This window comes from Lemur catta, chromosome 2 (genome assembly GCF_020740605.2).
Source record: "Lemur catta isolate mLemCat1 chromosome 2, mLemCat1.pri, whole genome shotgun sequence".
NCBI classification, from domain to species: domain Eukaryota; kingdom Metazoa; phylum Chordata; class Mammalia; order Primates; family Lemuridae; genus Lemur; species Lemur catta.
Genome location: NC_059129.1, coordinates 11,152,827 through 11,167,366, shown reverse-complemented (window position 1 = coordinate 11,167,366; position 14,540 = coordinate 11,152,827). Strand labels below are relative to the sequence as shown.

General features: G+C 41.0%; 1 pseudogene; it reads right to left on the bottom strand.

Moving 5' to 3' along the window:
• Nucleotides 1-7,253: 7,253 nt before the first annotated feature.
• On the bottom strand, nt 7,254-9,041 carry LOC123632420 (annotated as a pseudogene).
• Nucleotides 9,042-14,540: the final 5,499 nt, after the last annotated feature.

Below are 14,540 nucleotides of genomic sequence, written 5' to 3'. Positions count from 1 at the left end.
CCCAGCTACTCGGGAGGCTGAGGCAGGAGGATTGCTTGAGCCCAGGAGTTTGAGGTTGCTGTGAGCTAGGCTGATGCCACAGCACTCTAGCCCAGGCAACAGAGTGAGACTCTTGTCTCAAGAAAAAAAAAAAAACAAGAAAAAAAAAAAAGTGTGGCAGTGGGAAAGTGAAGCATTAGGGCTGCCAGATAAAAACAATGGGAGTCTAACTAAGTGTGAATTTCAAATAAACAACAAAAATAGTTTAGTGTGTCTCAAATACTGCATGAGCATCTGTTGTTATTTTGTTTTGTTTTGTTTTGTTTTGTTTTGTTTTGTTTTGTTTCCTAAATCTGGCAATCCTACAAATAATACCCATTTTCCCTACTTGGCACATAAAAATGTGGGTTTATTTAGGAATTTCTGTCTGGCAGAGCCTGGTCTGAGCTTATTTGGATTATAAAGAGATGAAACACCACCACTGTGCAAGAATCAGGGATCTCCCTGGGAAGAAATGGATGTAGCCTCAACAAGGGAATTAATCCATTGCCTGAGATTATACCCATTACTCCTCCCCACTGTCTTGTCATAGGATGTAGATGGTAAAGGTTTCTTTTGGGAGAGTAAAAATTAGAGAAGACATGGGAAAGATGTGAGGCTTTAGAGAGTATAAAATCTTTGTAAAAGCCTGTTTTTGTGAGGTATTTTTAGACCAGGGCATTATCTAATTCCCATGGAGTCAGAATACTCTGTTGGGTATTCTATTTGTACTAATTTCACTATCCCGGAATACCTTAATATTTTGGATATGGGGAGACATATTCTGGTCTCATAAAACTATGTGCCGGACACTGGACCTATGTTACTTTCTCTGGTCCACAGAACAACGCTATAAAATAGAAATTGAGGTTCAAAGAATTGAAAACCAACTGAAAGTTACAGAACTACCAGTTTCTTAAAAAGTTAAGTGTACACTCATCATACAACCCACTAATCCCAACCTTGGTTATTTCCCCTAAAGAAATACAAACTTATGTTTATGCAAAAGCCAGTACACAAATGTTTATAGCAGTTTTATTCATAATTGCCCCAAAATGGAAACAAACTAAACTTCCTTCAATGGGCAAATGGTTTAAACAAACCACAGTACATCCATATAATGGAATGCTACTCGGCAATGAAAAGGAACGGACTTCTGATACACCCAACAGCTTAGATGAATCTCAGAGTGAGAGAAACCAGTCTCAAAATGTTACTCACTGTGTGATTTGATTCATATGACATTCTTGAAAAGATAAAACTATGGTGACAGAAAACACACCAGTAATTGCCAGGGGTCAGGGGTTGGGGTCCAAGGGTGACTATAAAAGGATAACACAAGAGAGTTTTCTGGGATGATAGACAGTTCTGCATCCTGATTGTGGTGGTGACTACATGAATATTTGCCTGCACAGTCAGAGAACTGTACACAAAAAAGTCGATTTTGCTGTATGATAATGTTAAAAAATAAAATTAACTTAAAAATATAGGACTAGCAAATTTGAGACTACTTGGTCTCTTGAAACCTATAAAACAACTCCATGAAAGCAGCTACAACTTAGTTGACAAAGTGTTTCAAGATGGCAGGGATAGCAATGTGTGTGTGTGTGTATGTGTGTATATACACACATATACATACACAGACACATACATATTATATATACGTGGATGTATACACACATACATGTATATACATGCATGTATACACACATACATATACACACATACATATTATATCTACACATATGTATATTAATATATACACATACAAACTAATATATTCCTTTTCCAAGCACTTAGTGTAGTGTCTGGAAAGTTCCACAGGAATAGCTTGAATTTTTGGCCTCCAGCACTCTATTTGCTTAATTGCTCAGTGTCCCTACCAGCTGGGAGCTTGGCTAATCACCTATCCTAACAAAGTCAGTGCCAACAGAAGCTGCCATTTTTCTGTCCCGCAGCTGGAAGACTTCCAAGTCACCCATATGGTTTCACCTGACCTCTCCCTTGAGCCCAGGTCCATACATTGACTCACCGCCTCGACAGCCCCCCCGTCTGTGTCTACTGGTCACCTCACACTCAACATGGCCCAAACAGAACCATTAAGTTCCCACCCCCTACATAAAACTCCAAACAAAAAACTCCAAAGAAAAGCAAATTTTTCTTTCCCATTTCAGTAAATGGCACCAACATTCACCCAGGGGCTCAAGCCAAAAACTAAATATAACTCTTCATTCCTTCCATGTCCTCACACTCCCGTTGCTGGTGCCTCCACTCCTTCAAACCCTTCCTCCTCACTCATCCTTCTCATCCTGGTCCCCATCTCTCACCTGGAAAACTGGGAGAGCCTTCTCTGCGACCTCCCAGCTTCCACGCCTGCCCTGCTGTAGGCCGTTCTCTACAGAACAAACTGGTGTTTTAACTTAAAATTGCATCGTGCCATTAAAACCGTACCCTGCTTCCTTTTATGCTTAGAGTACAACCCATTTCCAGGTCCTCTGCAATTTGACCTTTGCCCTCTTCTCTGACCTCTTTGCACTGTCCCTCTCTCTCAGGCTTCAGGCACCCTGACCTTTTCACTGTTTATCAAATATGTCAAATGCTCCCCTGCTCTAGGGCCCCTGTCTTCTCTGCACCCTTAGCCTGGACCACCCTTCCAGTAGATCACGGCTGGTTTCTCCTTTTCATGAAAGTCTTGCGTCAGATCTGCCCCCTTCACGTAGGACTTCGTTAAACCCTCCATCCAAAGGAGCTTTTTTCCGATTAAAGAGCATTTACTATTCTCATCAGAGAACCCAATATTTTTAGTTTTAAAAATAAGTTGTCTGTTGTTCTCCTCTGGAATATAAGCTCCCTGAGTATAGGGTTCTTGTCTGCTATAGCCTCGGTGGCAAGAACAGTGCAGCAAATGTAGATGCACAATAAATGTTTGATAAATGAATAGATTGGAAAGGAAATGCATGCAATGCATGCAAAGAAAAAGTAATTGGGATATTCCTGAAGAAACTCTCAAAGGCTGCATAAGCTGGCTGACAGAGTCCAGAGGACACATTTAAATGAAAAAATCCCTAAGGCACAAAATATTTCAGTTAAAAACTACAGCCCAGGGGCAAAAAATGTCCCTCACTCTGTGTGTTGAAACTTCAACCCCAAAGACTTAGGCACTTCTTCCCTCAATCAATCGGGTACCTTCTCCGAGGGTGAAGAGTATGGCAGGTATTCAGAAATGAATCAGTATGTTTATTGGGCCACATCCCTTGAGATAAACCACTTGTCTCATCAAACTTCCAGCTGTCTCCAAAGCATGGAAAAGCCTCTCCAATCAGCAATTTGCATGTTCAAACTTAACATATTGTATAGGAGGTTGATTTATGGTGACAATTAAGAACGTATTACCAAAGTCTATTTCACCATTAACATCCCTGGGGACAGGATAACTTTTAAATCTTCCACTGCTCCCTCCCTAAAGGCTTGGATCTTGGCTAAGGATTTAGAGATTATAAATTTAACAAAGGATGAAAACTGCAAGAGGAGAGTCTTGAACAGCAAATAATGAGTTTAACCAGCATCTCAACTTCTCAGTGAGATTTACAGTGCCTCACTGCCTGAGGCCAAGAAATCTTTTATTTTGAAGCTTATAGCCTCTATCACTTATTGGTTTAACTCCAGATGTGAGAGTCTGGCCCTTGGATGGGATCCTTTTTGGAAGCCAATATTCATTGCTTTGGCAAGCTTTTTTTTTTTTTTTCTGAGAATCTTTTTGGAGAACAGTAGTGTCTAGAAGGAAATAGCTTTCATTTCCAAAGACCGAAACAGGCACCTACGACTTAAGCAAGGTGTTTGATGCACAGACCCTCGATTGCATATTCATCTGAACACAAAGCCCAGCACTCTGGCTCAGGAGAACTCTAGGACTAACTGTTTCTCTGATTCTAGAGTTGGATTTTCACCTCTGGTGAAGCTGCATCACCTCTGTAATCACCAGTCACAGCAAAGAAACATGAGCAAAAGCCAATCGCTATCTACTGGTGGTTGAACTGGCAGGGTTTGAAAGCCAATCCTATCCAGATCAATTTTTCCCAAAGTATGGTTGGTTCACAGACCATCAGAATCACCTGGGATGCTTTTAAAGGAAGAAAAATTCCCTATACCAAACCTACAGAATCAGAATCTCTGGGGTTTGGGTTTAGGAATCTGCATTCCTAACACGCTCTACAGATTATTCTTATGCACACTAAATTTTGGGAAACTCTGACCAAGCTTTGCTGGGATGGCTGAGAGCTGGCCTGAAAGAACAAGTCACCTACTCCAGGTAGAGACCTCAGATGCCACCAGTAAGCACCTCTCTTCTTTGCCTTTGGTTATTTTCTTCTGAAAATGTAAGCCATCATCAAGGCCCCATGGAGAGAAAGCGAGATGAAATTCCTCAGGAAAGTTCACCTCTCTGAGACATTTACCCTTCACTGGACCACGCACTAGCATAACAACATTTCTATACAATCCTGCTCAGTTTTGAGATGGAATATGTATCTATAATATGCTTGGCACTCTGCGAGTTGTTAGAATATTTTTAGAAATGAAAATAACTCGAGAACTCAAGTAATGAATATACAACAGAAGAATTTCAGGTATCATGAGACTGGTGGGGTAAGATACTTTTACTCTATTTATAGGCTATACTATGTTACCACTTCTCTGATTCTCCCCCGTGGGAGAGTCATATAAAAGTTGGCTACCAGAATGTATAGTACAGCCTGGAACCTAGTCCCATACATGAGTACAAATTTCCAGTGTTGTCTGGTTATGAGGATTTCAGAGCATTGCATTTTGCCAGAGAGTGAGTTGTCCACAATGCAATATGTACAACTGTGCACATACATGCACAAACACACACAAATAACCATTGGGAAGATAATGTTCTGTTTGGCAGGGACTGGTACACAATAGTGGCTCAGTGGGTATAAATTTTACCCATTCTGGTCACCAGAATCTTAACTAACATAATCAAAAAGCATTAAGAAACATCAGATATCCATCTATAATAACACAAACGTTTCTCCTACAAGATACATTTTCATAACATGAATTGGATGTGACAGGGCACACGCAGACGATGATCATGACTAACATTTATTGGGAGCTTACTTTGTGTTCAAGAATTTTGCATACCTGGTGGGTGATCCTTACCACAATGTATGAGTTAAGTAATCTTTTTATCTTCATTTTACAAATGAGAAAACAAAACATTTAAGTGACTTGTCAAGATTATACCACAGAGAAGTGAGGGAGATGGGATTTGAGTACAGTTGGCCTAACTCCAGAGACAACTTTTTCTGTAAAAGGCCACATAGTAAATGTGTTGGGCTTTGCAGGTCACACGGTCTTCGTTATAACTCCTCAACCCTATCACTGTGGCAGGAACCAGCCACAGACATTCGGTAAACAAATGAGCATGGCTGAATGCCAATAAAACTTTATTTATCAGCACTGAAATTTGAATTTCATATTATTTGCATACATCTTAAAATATTCTTTGGGGATTTTTTTTAAACCATTTTAAAAATGTAAACACTACTGTTATCATCCATACAAAAATGGGTGATGGACTGGATTTGGCCTATAGGCTGTAGTTTGCAGACCCCTGATCTATAGTATTGACTCTTCCAAGGTTTGTAATCTGTCTTTCTCTGCCACTTTGTAGTTGTGATCTCTTGGTCAAGTCACTTAACTTCTCCCTTTCCTCACTCAAGCTTTGCTGTCTTGACTGATGACATGCAGTCTGTTCATACTTTCATTTAACAAATATTTATTGAACCGAGCACTGGTCCAGATACTGGAGGTGCTAGATTCAGTCCCTGCCCTCCCTGAGCTTGTATTTCAGTAGAAGTAACAGACAAATAAGCAAGTACTCTCCTTGCAGGACAACTAAGTAGACTAAGAAGCTCAGGACTTGTCAAACGCATCGTAGGGAAATTAAAAAGACCTTTTGGATGTAGGCAGGTCTATGCTAGCAAGGGGACCTCAGATCATACTGTCACTTCTCCTGCCCTGGTCTGACCTCTTGGCAAAGCACTGAATTATCTGAATCATAGAACCTAGTTCACTGCTCTGCTCTAATTCTGTGACAAGAGATATATTTGTTTTTTACTGTTGTGCAGCAAGTTACCATACACTTAGAAGCTTAAAACAACATACAATTATCATCGCATGGTTTCCATGGATCAGGAGTCTGGACACAGCTTAGCTGGCTCCTTTGCTCAGTGTCCCATGAAGCTGTCACCCAGGCATCAGTTGGGCTGGGTTCTCATGTAGAGGTCTGACTAGAGAAAAATCAGCTTCCACGTTCATTCAGATTGTTGGCAGAATTCACCTTGTGACAGTAGAACTCATGGTGGCTTGCTTCTTCGAGGCTAGCAGGATGGTGAAAGTGTGCCTTTTCAGAGTCACTCTATATGACATAATGAGGGCCATGACATCCCATCACCTTTGACATACAATGTAATTTAATCAAGGAAGTGACACCCCATCCATCACCTTTGCCATATCCTGTTGGCTAGAGCAAGTCACAGATCTTGCCACACTGAAGGGGATGGGACCACCCAAGACATAACACCAGGGGGCAGAGATCATGGGGTCATCTTGGAATCTTGCCTGCCACAGGAGACGTCATCTGGAACATAGGACTGAGAGTGGTACCTGGGTCACGGAGTTGTCTTACAGTTAAAGATCTTAGCACACGGTCTGTCTCACAGGAAGAATTCATTATCATTTTCTTCATCATTTGCCACTATCACTGAGAAGGTTCCAGCCAGGTCTCACGCAGCTCAGAGCATCATTCAGTTTCTTCAAGGTCATTTGGGATACTGCTATGCAGAGAGAAACCTCCTTCCTTTTTTTTTTCAAAATAAAAAGACTAATTTATTTGTTTTGTAAAATAAAATAGAATGAGATCTTAGTTTAGATATTCAAGAGGCAACAGCTTCAGGTATCATCTTCACCAAGAATAATTTCATAGTATTTCTGATTCATGTAAAGAAGATAGGAAAGGAAATTCTAATTCCGGCTGCCTGCCCAGTGACTTCAAAAATTCTTAAGGCAGCCAAAATAAAAAATACCTTGGATGTTGGTTACTCTTTAAAGTCAAAATTTCCAGATACCCCAGAAGCAATGAGTTCAGTTTGGTGTCTTACTGTGTTCTGGCAAAGAACGGCAAGTTTATAGCACCGTGGCCTTGGCTTTCAAATGCGGTGACCAATTATTTCAGAGTTATAATCTTCAGGCTCCATTTTTACAGGATGACACTGGCAATTCGTACACTGCCATTGAGACCTCTGAAAAACAGTTATAGGTGATGGTAGCATCCGATAGTCTCAAAGCTGGCACTCTCAGAAGTAGTCAGGATAATCCATAGATGTCATCTGGGTATGTTTTAGTTATAGAATTTGGAATTCCACATAAGCCCCTTCCTGAAATTTCTTAGTCTGTTCCATGTTTTCTAGGCCCGGGTACTCTGAAGAGTACTATTGCCTTCAGGTAGGCATATTCATAGCTATCAGTGCAGAGTTTAGCCATGCTAGCACAAAACTTCTATAGCTTGAAGATGTGCTTCATCATTAATTTTCTTCTTTCTGTCGACATTTTGTCTTGTTGAAGACTATTGTGAAGCCAATTGGCAAACACTGTTAATATAGTTGCTACATTCATCACACATCAGCACTGGGCAAGACCAAGGGTAAAAAGTTTATTCCAATAAGCTTTCACCAACGATATGCTGTTTTCTTGCCCCAGAGCCTGGAAAGAAGGATCAGAAGTGCCCAGTATCTTGGTAAGAACAGCAGTCGGGAGGCGACTTCCCCATGTAGTGCACATTCAGGGACTCAGGTACAGGAGAAGGCGTGGTGAGCTGAAAAGCCGCATGTCAATCGCTGAGAAGTGGCCCCTCTTTTTCGATGTGATTTAGGCTCGAGTCTCCAGCAATCAGGTGTACACTTCCTTCCATGCCCTCTACTGAGCTCTGACAGGCTGTGCTTTCTCCAGGATTCAATGCTTTTGCAAGAGTGTCAAACACCCTTGAAACACCACCATGGCTCTGCACTTCTTGATGAAATTCACACAAAGACGTATCACCATTGCTTAAGTTTTCAATCATAGACATTTCATTACTACTTTGAGAAAGATCTTTAGTTTTTCCAAGATTCAACTAATGATGTAACCACCCTGGCCAAGGTCCTTAAATCTCCCTGACATGATTCAGCCTTATCTGGTGCCATCCACACTGTTGACTCAGGTTTTATTCCAGATGGATGACTATTCACAAACATTCCTGAGTCTAACAGTCCTGTTGACCTTGTCGTGTCACTGTCTGTTACAAAAGTTGGAGTTGCAGCTAATGGGCTAGGAAGGTCTGCTCGGATGTAGATTTTTTCTGTTGAAGTGGAAGATTTTTCTCGTGATACTTCAATAGGTTTTCTTTCACATTGAACAGAGCCTTGTTTCGTTGCAAACGCAATCCATCTCTGTACACTGCAGTACTGACAGTGGTTTCAATGGCGTTTGTTAATAATACCGTCCTTTGATCCTCAACATGAACACGCTAAATTTTTTCAGAAGCTTCTTTTAAAAACTCCTTGGCAGCCTTCACAAGTTACTGCTCTGTAATGATGTCTGATGTTTTGTCTCCATGTACTACACAAAGATCAAAAATCTTACTGGGTCCCTGGTCTGGGGAAGAATTACCTGTTAAAAGCTGGAGGTGTGGTGCAGACAGACCAGGAATGATAAAAAAAATAACTGGTTGACACCTGCTGCATCTGGAGTTGTGATTTTCCTGGAGCAGAATCTTGCCTGGCCAGAATGACTTTGCTTGGAGTAGAGCCATCATGATTTGTCAGAATGAACTGCTTGCTTTGTGTATTATGATCAAGAGCTGTCATGATCTGGATTTTCTGCCCAGTTTGCTGCTCTGTAACAATCTCTCCCATGTGTTGTTCAATAATTTGATGTGCAATTTCTTCTGTGATTGCCATAATGTAAATGCTAAAATGTCCTGCACCTCTCCGCAGCCTTGCTCCTCCAACAGGCACAGACATGACAGTCCCTCTGCAGCGGCTGCTGGGGGAGGGGGGGGTTCCTGGAGGAGAGGTGGGAGAGAGCTGAACCAAGAGGAGATCAAGAATAAGGGAGGAGGGAGCTTTCTGGATTTGTGTATTGGGGGGGATGGTAAGAGTTCATCAACTTCCCTTCTTTATCTCTAGAGATTTCTATGCATCACTGACTGGTCCATATTGCCTTTGATGTCTTGGACTCCTCAAGCTGGACCTCCGTGGCTCTGTGCCATCTCATTTTCTAGGTGGAAACGTATCAGAATGGCATATGTCATCTTTTGCCCATAACCTCTGAACTCCCAAATCCTAATTCGCTTTCATTCAACACCCTCGACTTAAAATCTTTCATTGCATACCTACTGCATGTCAAGTGCTCCGCTTTTTCCTTCTCAGCAGCTTTGCTTCTCTCATTTTGCCTGCTTAAATTTGGAGTCACTGACAAAATTTCCCATTCTACTTAAGATTAAGTCCATTTTCTAAAAGCAACATCTATAGCTTTGAGGTGTTAAGAAAAACAGCGTGCCTCTCTTATTATATCAAAATGCACAGAACTTAACTTTCCCCCCTATTTTCCTGCTACCTTATGCTGTCATTTAGATTCAGTTTTGTTTGCTGCCTCCCTTAGAACTGATTCTCACAAAGATAACTGGATCTTTAGTTGACTGTCTTGTCTTTTTTTTGTTTTGTTTTGCTTTGTATTTTGCCTCTGATCTCCTAGGAATACTTTCAGCAAGATTTTCTTTACATTCAAACATTCACTGCATCATCACCATATGATTAGTAATAATACTATTAATAATAACTAATATTGCTAGAGCTCTTCATATATTCCAGGGTCAATTCTAAGATCTCTGTACACATTTAACCATCATTTTGGAAATCAGGAAACTGAAGCACAGAGAAATTAAGTAACTTGTCTGAGGTCACACAGCACCTAAGTGGCAGCTGGGATTCATACACAAGCTGTCTAATTCCAAAGTCTATACTTTTAACTATTATGCAATTTTGCCTTTCCACATAGACAATGGGAATAATGTTTATGAAACTATAACCCCATATCTGGAATAAACTTTGAATCCAAATGACAAGTCAAGGTCATAGGGAAGTAAGGAGAGAAAGAGGGGAATTTAGGTGCTGGGCAACCAAAGAACATCCACTACCCATTGTGCTTACCCAACACACTTATAAATGTCATCATTAGGAGTAGTCTTTTCCTTTCAGGCTACACAGCATTGCTTCTAACTAAGTACAACCAAAATCCAGGCTCCTAATCTGGGTATGTTTGAAACTTAATAGAAAGTATCATTTGAGATTTTTTTATTTTTTTATTTCAGCATATTATGGGGGTACAAATATTTAGGTTACATATATTGCCTTTGCCCCACCCAAGTCAGAGCTTTAAGGGTGTCCATCCCCCAGACGGTGTGCACCATACCTATTAGGTGTGAATATACCCATCCCCTCCTCCCCCTCCCATCTTCCTCCCCCTCCCATCTTCCTGACACATATATTACTATATGTGCACTTAAGTGTTGGTCAGTTAAGTCAGTTAATACCAATTTGATGGTGAGTAAATATGGTGCTTGTTTTTTCATTCTTGTGATACTCCACTTAGTAGAATGGGCTCCAGCTCTATCCAGGATAATATAAGAGGTGCTAAATCACCATTGTTTTTCGTGGCTGAGTACAACTCCATGGTATACATATACCATATTTTATTAATCCACTCATTTGGGATTTTTTAAGAAAATATTTCCCATGCTTTAATCATGCAAGCACTGCCTTCACAATTTTCTGTTGTATTGGTGCATCACCTGCTCTATTATTTGCTTAATACTTCTCTCCACATACACTCTGCATTTTTATGTGATTTATTTTTTAAGGAAACTGCTAGGTGGATGTGGTGGCTCACGCCTATAATTCTAGCACATTGGGAGGCCAAGATGGGAGGACTGCTTGAGGCTAGGAGACCAGCCTGACCAAGAGAAAGATACTATATCTACAAAAAAATAGAACAATTAGCTGGGTGTGGTGATGCACGCCTGTAGTCCCAGCTACTCAAGAGGCTGAGGCAGGAGGATCACTTGAGCCCAGGAGTTTGAGGTTGCATTGAGCTGTGATGATGCCACTGCACTCTAGCCGGAGCAAGACTCTGTCTCAAAGGAAAAAAAAATGAAACTGCTGTGAACACGGGTTGGTATACTAGCTATATTTTGTCTCCTAATAGTCATTAAAATAAACATAAAACTCCAATTCTTTGTTAGGTTTACCCACGAGCCATCCCAAAGCATCCTCTGACCCAGAGATGCTGCTCTAATATAAGTAACTATGTTCTAGTTCCTCACAAGTTTGCAGTGATGGGGAATGAACAGTGATGTCCAGAGAGAGCAGAAGCAGTTCAACTTTTATCACTGGAATTCAGAGCCAGGGACCTCCGGGAAATCTAGCTTAGCATTCTCTCTTCTTCCTTGTTTGGGCTTAATCAAGCCTCACAATTCCTTCGTTTCTTGGTCCACTTAATGCCGGCCCTTGAGTAACAAAGGTATGATGCACGCACCCTCTCCTGTCGATTGCAGACACAAATGTCTCCTGTGCATTGTCCAAAATGCTACTTAGACTAATATTTATTTCCTTCTGAGAAACAGAAATCAATCTCTTACACCCTCTACTTCCTTTATCCCAGACCAATAGACTGACATACTAACCAAATAAACAGGCAGGCAAACAAACATGAGCCTTCAAAAAAAGGGTGGGCAGGGGGCGGCGGGGGGAGGAAATAGAGGCAATTTTGTTCAGAAATAGACTTTTTTCCTTGCAGTTCAAGTGACGAGCAAATTTATTTACACAACATATATCCACCTAGGACTACGCTTGCCCTGCAAGAATATAAATGCTGCATAAAAACTAACTTGTCTTTGCACAGAAAGTCCTGTAAACAGACCTGTTGTGAATGCAAAGCAGGAAACCCAGGTGGAAGGAGAAAGATCTTTGGAGGGACTCGCAAAGGAGATGCATACATCCCTGCCCTGCACATACACCTGCTTGCTCATCATCCTCCTCTCCTTCCTCCCCCTGCCTTCCTTTTCTTTCCCTCCTCCTCCTTCCTACCTCTCCTAGAGGAGGTGGGTAAGCAGGGGGCCAGAATTCATGGCCCGGAGAATTCTGGATCACATTCCAAAGGTGCTGCCTTGAAACAAGCCAAGGGTGCTGGTTTCCCTAAAACGGAGGGAGCTGCTCTTAACATCTCTGATCTCCCACCAAGAAGCAGGCAGACCACAGGAAATTCTTTCAGAGCATTTAGCCTAAGTTCTCTTGCTTAGTATAATTGACTGAATCTGTTAATCAATTAATTAATAAGTCACACTGCTCTAGACAAATGCATATGCCAACACAGCAAGAGACTGGAAAGGCACAAGGGCAATGAAGAAAGCAAAGTGGCTTCTTCTGCAATACTGGAGTATTTACTTTGAGTGCAGCACAAGTTCGGCAAACATCTGTTTATTCAGAATAAGAGCAACCAGGGAACGCAAAGTAACCAGAAAGATTTCGCAGAATTTTAAAAGAACAGTTGATGCTCTTAACCACAAGATGCTCAGACCTTATGAAATCTCGAAGTGCTCTCCAAATCAAAAGAAGATTTTTTTTTCCCCCTGTGGAGTTTTAGAATAAAATGTGTTCCAACTTTCTGAAAATTAGCTATAAGTGCATGTTCTCTGGGGCAGTCCTCAGTTCACTTGACTATTCTGTTCATCCAATCACCCACTTCTCAAACATTTCAGAGCACAGGTGGAGGCTGGGGGAAGACATGGAGCAAATGGGATAGAAACCACTGTAGCGGGTGTAGGATAGGAAGGTTGTGTTGTAGTTTAAAGAACACTGAACTTGGAGTCTAGAAAACTGGGTGGAAACCCTGACTCCTCCATTTACCAGAAGTGTGACTATTTGGGTCAGGTAAGCTTCTCAGAATCTCAGCTTCCCAATCTGTGTAGTGGGAAAAGCATTTCATCCTCACAAAGTAGCTGTGCAGATGAAATAAAGGGCTGTGTGAGTGCTTTGAATGTCACAGAACAGTACTCGAATGCAGGGAATAATTACTGTCATTTCCAACAACACACTCTCGGCTTTGAGTGATTCTCTCATTCTCTCTTCCCTCTCTCCTTCCCTCCCTTCCTCCCTCCTGGGGAGCATAATTATATCCATGATAACTGTTACTCCTGGAAATTACATCTCTCCATTAGTTCTTACAGAATAAATTTCATTGAAATCCATTAAGATATTTTAGACAGCATGCCTACTTTAAAAGTGTTGTTAATCACTATTTTATTTGAAGACATTGGTCTAAGGGCGAAAAAGACTAGATTTTAGACATTTTGTGATGCACTTTGATAATAAGGTGGATTCCATTAGACTTGGCTCACTCCTTTCACACTGTCATCAGACAGAAAGACAGGGAGAGAAAGCTGCACAACCAGCCAAGATCCAGCAATTAATCCAAAGCAAAGAGCTCTAATGTGTTTACAAAGGTTGTAATAAGTTGTAAAGAGAATATATTGCCCCGAATTCAGTATCCACCCAAATGAAAGGTTGACACTCTGCTTAGTCTCAAGGAATGGGAATGTTTTGATACTTTTTCCTATCATTCCTTGAGTCTTAATGGAATGAACCTCTGATGAGAGAGAGAAATGTAAAGATGGATTCAGATGGATAAGACTCAATTCAGATAGATTCTTTCTCTCGTCCATAATGGCATGCAAAACAAAGACACTTAAGAAAAATATGGAATATGGATGATTTAAAAGAAACCCCTAAAATAATCTTATCCCACCTTCTCATTTTTAAAAGGTAAGGCACTGAAGAAGGAATTGACTTACGGGTTACAAAGCTAGTGCTGCAACTGTTATTAATAATAGCTAACATGCATTAGACACCTCCTATGTATCAGGTTTTGCACTAAGCTCTCTAAGTACAACATCTCATTTAATCTCCCCAGGACAGTCTGGGCTTAGAGGAAACTGAGGCTTAGAAAGGCGAAGCAACTTTCCCAAGGTCATTCAGCTGGTGAGATACCAGAGACACATTTGGAACCCAAGGGATACGCTGAGTTTCACTGAACCCAAGACTCTTAGTTATCAATCTAGTACAAGGTCCCTTTCTATATTTCAGTATGAAATTTTAATTTGGAGTGTTTCTTTCATTCCACTGGTAATTGGAAAATTCACTTTTTTTTAATGAACTCACAAAAAATAATTACCTCCCCAAATTGCACATTCTCTTTTTTCTAGTGAAATCTATTGCAAGCACCGAGGACTTGTTCAGCTGAGGCTGGGCTGCCCCATAAATAAGTCATGCCCAGGTTGATCTGTGCGGCTGTCACTGCCTATATAATAGACAAGACAGTGTCAGGAAGCAGCCAGCACTCAC